The sequence below is a fragment of the Odontomachus brunneus genome, unplaced genomic scaffold, assembly GCF_010583005.1.
Source record: "Odontomachus brunneus isolate Ranch 3 - 2012 unplaced genomic scaffold, Obru_v1 Obru_scaffold_079, whole genome shotgun sequence".
NCBI classification, from domain to species: Eukaryota; Metazoa; Arthropoda; class Insecta; order Hymenoptera; family Formicidae; genus Odontomachus; species Odontomachus brunneus.
Genome location: NW_022639529.1, coordinates 920,600 through 926,067, shown reverse-complemented (window position 1 = coordinate 926,067; position 5,468 = coordinate 920,600). Strand labels below are relative to the sequence as shown.

Genomic DNA, 5,468 nt, shown 5'->3' with positions numbered 1-5,468 from the left:
GCACTGGCGTTTTCCGATGACATTTTTGCCGTAAACTTGACACAACTTTTCCCGTGCTTCAGTTGCTTTCTTCCCTTTTTTAAAGTAATAAAGCAAAATATGGCGAATATGCTCTTCAAAATTCTCCATGTTCGAACCACAATTGCAAGCACAAAACTCGACTGAATCGCGTCAACTTTTTTTGGCTTTTAGGTTAAGTGTCAACAACAAAACGCGCATAAACACTTGACATTCATGTCACGCTCAGATACAAATAAACGTGGACAACGCCATCTATTGAAAAAAAAATGCAATGACTTTTTGAACAACCCAATATATTATAATATCACATTTTACATAGCTATACTAATTATTGTAACTTTATTAATTATACTAATTTATTATTATATCATTTCATTATCTATCTAACCTAACCACTCGCGGGCAAACAACACTGACAGACGGCCGAGTATTTTGCGCATGTCCCCTAAGAACCCTCTACTCGTGCCTAACGCCGTCATTGGAAACTACTTACGTCGAGTTGCTACGTCATTTCACGCATGCGCAGAAGGGCTTCTGTCATCTAAAAAATATTGCGAACTCCCAGCACTGCATCGAAATTCGGAGAAGCGCGACCTCACAATTTTTCGGAGAAATTTAATTCATGGACGTCCAACACATGGAAAGAAAAGGAGTATAAATAGAGAGCAAGGTGCCAAGGGATTTAATTCTCTCTCAACCTCGACAGAGGAAAGATCTTAAGAGAATAAGCGACAAAGAGCGAAAGCGAATTCGGAGTCAACTCTCCTACAAGAAGAGAGCTACACACGCTGCACGGGTCCCAGAACACCCTGAAGCACCAACAGGAACGGCCTCAGGGCGAGGTCAAAGACACCTGCCGTCAGCCGCTCGACAACCAGCTGCGGGATCCCTTCGGCACCGACAGCAAAGATGACCAAGGTGGCGGAGCCGGTAACACACGCTCTTAGCTCGCTGTCGTCCATGTGGTTCTCATTGCCGGCGACGCCCTCACCGACACGTCTGCCACCAATGCCGTCGTCACGGAAGCGACCACGACAGAGCGCGGCACCTCCAAGGACGCCCTCACCCCTCAAGCGGTCTCGTAGGGCCGCGGGTCCGAATCCTCCAGCTGGCATCCAAACAGAGGCGCCCAAGGTGACAACGTTACAGCATCAGGCAACAAGCATGGGCAACCAGCGTTAATTTCTTGGTTCCCTACTTGTCCCTTCCTTAGTTGAGTTGGTACAGTCGTGCAATCGCGGTCCGGGTCCCGTGTAAATCTAGGTAGATTCCACTATCTATACAGGAATCCCTACCTCGTTACCGGCGTGTCACAGTTCTTCCTCTTTGTACTCTTCAACAACAGTAGTAATTATCTCATCATTGTATGTGTTCACTTGTTTCCTTCTATCTGCATTCCTTCATCTCGTTCCTTCCTTACCTCTCTTTTTATTTGTTCCATAACTTCCTTATTTCTTTCGGCTACTTCCTTTCTTGTGAGTACCTCTACAGCAAAGGTTTTTACAGCCTTCCATATATTCTTGTTTTCAATCATATTTGGGATCAGATCTTCCATGTTTAGATTTATATCACCTACTGCCATCCTCAGTGTTTGTCTGTCCTTGGTCCATGCCACATTCTTCTAAAGTATGTTCTGGAGAATCTTCCTTTTCCCTGTAATAGATACAGATTGCTTCCTCCGTCTTTCCAATTTAAAAAAAAAATGTTCCAAACGAACTGTGCCCCCCTATTAATTGAGTTAAATGGTAGTTAAGCATATCTTCCTTCCGGTTTAATCATTTCTCAAACACGGGTATTATCGTTTTCAACACTTTTTGCCTTTTACCCGTGTCCGTAGCTGTTACCGTTAGTAAGTTCTATTCATGATTATGTTGGCTGCTTGCCATATTTCCTTCCTCGTTTCCTGGTCGGCATCTCCCCATTCTTTCCTTATACACAACCTTTCATAAATCCTTCTCTGTTTGGCCGATATTAATTGTATTCTTGTTAAGAGCATGGAAGCTTCATACGATAGAGTCCTTTACCCACTTATTGTTCTAAGTACCATACTCCTTTGTATTCTCAGTAATTTATTACGATATGTTACTTTGTCCTCCAGTTATCTGCTCCATATTGGAACTGCTGGATAAAGAATTACCGAGTGAATCATACCGATATATACTTTTCTTTTAAACTCATATGGACCTCTGAGGTTAGGCATTAGTTTCCATAGAGCTCTCAATACTCTATTAGCCTTGTCTGCCACATACTCAATGTGGGATTTAAATGTTAGCCTTCTATCGAAGATAACTTCCAGGTATTTGGATCTATCCAAGACTTCTACTTCAATACCCTCCACCATTACTTCAACCTTCGGCATTCTACCCCTTCCTTTTTCAAACAATATAACCTCTGTCTTATGGTTGGCTATTTCTAGCTCTAGTTGTGTTATTCTATTTACAACTGTAGCAATACAGGGTCTATTGACGAGAGCGGCATCTTTGGTGTCCCTCCTCTTGCTAGGACAATTGTGTCATCCGCATAGCAGATCATTATGCAATCTTATCTAGGCTGCGTTCCGAAATTAACTGCCAGTACTGAAAGTATGACGTCATAAAGTAGAACTGCGGATCCGTTCCGTAATTACTGATGCTGCTTTTCAGCTTGTAATGCAATCAATAACGGAACGGACTCGCAGTAGAAATATTCAGTATTGTGGAGGTTAAGATAAACAAGTTTCATAGATAATTATGGATCAAACACAGCGTGATATGGAGATTGTGATTTTAACAAAAGTTGTAAAATATGTAATAGAATCTTCTGAAAGTTCTTCAGATAGCGAAGAAGATATATTTTTAAGGACTCTTAATAGAACTTTGACTCCACGTTCTCGTTGCAAGGACTATGTTGAAAGTGTTATACCATTGTATACAGACGAGGAATTTCAAATGCACTTTCGGTACAGAAAACAATATACAATTTTTACCTAATGTACATCAAACGCATGTAAAAGAAATATGATAAAATGTGCCATTGATTATTAAAAAAAAAGTAATATCAAGAAAATGGAATTTATTGTTTCAGACTTAAACGAAGTACTTTTCAATTCTTATTTGAATTATTAAATCCTAAATTAAGTAAACGAAATAACAGATATGGCAGAAATACAATATCAACTAAAAAACAACTACTTATAGCTATCTGGATTATGGCTACACCAAATTCCTACAGGTAATAATTAGCACTCGTAATGATATAAAGAATAGTATAATAGTAATGTATAAGTTATATACATTGAAATCAAATTAAAATTTTAAATTAATATGAAAAATATTTAATAAAAAGTTATCTAGATGTGTTTCAGATAGATTCAATGTTGGTAAAGCTACAGCATGGCGAAGTGTACAAAGAGTTGTAAATGCGTTATACGAGAAAGTAGCAACATTTATTCATTGGCCAACTAGGAATGAAGCACAAGAAACCATAACAGCAATGCAACAAAGATATAATTTTCCAGGAGTCATAGGTGCAATAGATGGAACACACATAAAAATTACTGCCCCAAGAGATCATAGTGATTGTTATATAAATAGAAAAGGGTTTCATTCCATTCAGCTACAAGTAAGTTATTATATAATACTATATATACTTCTATATTTATATTTTATAATATTGAAATAAACATTAATTTTTTAATATATTTACTGCTATAAATTGTTATATATGTAAATAAAAGAACCAGTTTATTTTATCAAAAATAATACTGTACAAATAGTGAGCACAAATTACCAGACATATTTTGTATATACAATTATTTGTTAATATATATTTACAAATATTATTTATTGAATTTAATCTCATATGCATGTATATTTTTTAGTTTTAATATCTTTCAGTTTTAATATTGAATGTGGTCGCGTTAGCTTGCGTTCTTGAGATCTTAGCCTTATTCTACAGCGCTCGCAGTGGGAAGGTGTACACATTAATTATACTCCGTTACGGAAATAACATTTTATTCGGAGTACATGTGTGTGTGTGTGTCTGTATGAAGGTATATTATTGTACGGTTGAGGCTCCTTTCCAGGGCCGGATCCTTGGCAGTCGTTTTGACCTACGAAAGGTCCCGCGTAATGCCGGCTTCTTCGGCGAGCCGGCGTGGGCTCGAAAATTCCCCGGCCGTGCGTGTTTGCGTGGAGACGCTGGTTGTCTGACGCCGCTGACTCGTGGATCAGGATTCTTCGGCGCTGTCGGGATCCTGATGACGCCTGGTGCGAGATTCGGCTTCCGTGGTGACGTCTGCGTGGCCCGGTGAACCTGGGCCGTGGACGACACCTTCTTTGGTGGAGACGCGTACCGGGGTGAGAGCGGACGTCGGGCTCTCACGTCCCACGTCGTGAGCTTCTCCAGTGGTGGTCGGGTGCACCTAACTGGCGGGAGGCACACGGGTAGAAGCCTCCATGGACGGATTGTTTCCGCTAGTGCTCCTCCTGGGCCCTCGTTCCGTATTGGCGCTAGTCGCCTGGGTGATACCCTGGTACGCGGTCGCTTCCGCGGAGACGGTGTGCGGGGTATCCGCGTTGGAGACGGCGTCGTTGGTAGAGAGGACCAGGAAGAAACCGGAGAGCCGAGCTGGAGTCCTACGGGTTCCCGATCATCCTCGTCTTCGCTGTCGCTCCCGAACAATTCGTAGTATTGTTTGCGGAGCTGTAATCGGGCGCTGTTTCCAGCCTCGCCCTGAGGCTGTCTCTCGGTGGGCTTCAGGATGCTATTTATACTCCAGACCTTTAACTGTGTGGAGTATTGGTGCTTTACTTTTTTGAGAAAATCGCGAGGCTCGCGATTCCTCGAATTTAAGTAGGTCCCGTGCTTCCACGAATTCGTCGCGGGCTTGCATTCACCGTTGCCCCTCTTCCGAATCTCGAGGTTCGCGATTCTTCGAATTCGCGCAGGTCCGCGCTTCCGCGAATTCTCGCGGGCTCGCATTGACCACTGCCCCTCTTCTAAAGTCTCGAGGCTCGCGATTCTCCGAATTTCGTGCCGGTCCGCGTTTCCGCGAATTCTCGCGGGCTCGAGCTTATCTCGCTCCGCCGCGTTTCTCGGAAACGCGTCGCGAGCCTCGCGGTTCTCGGAAAGGACCGTGCGCAAGGTGTGCTCCGTAAGCGTCCCTTTAACTGGGAGCGATGCACCTTGCGTGGCGTCTCGTTCTCTGAGACGCCACATTGAAAGATTTATATTATTATTGTTTAATTAAATAAATTGTTTTATTAAATAAATTTAATTATGTTGTAGGTAGTTTGTGATGAAAAATTAAGATTTATACATTGTTATACGGGTCAAGTGGGCTCGGTACATGACATGCGTGTCTTCAGATTGTCAAACATCGAAAATATTCGATGCAAGAAAATTTTCATGCAAGAAAATTTTCCAAACGATAGTCACATTTTGGGCGATACAGCATATCGTCTCTC

General features: G+C 42.0%; 1 pseudogene; it reads left to right on the top strand.

Moving 5' to 3' along the window:
* The first annotated feature begins 262 nt into the window (after window positions 1-262).
* LOC116847529 overlaps window positions 263-5,468 on the top strand; it is a 5,859-nt pseudogene continuing 653 nt past the window's right edge.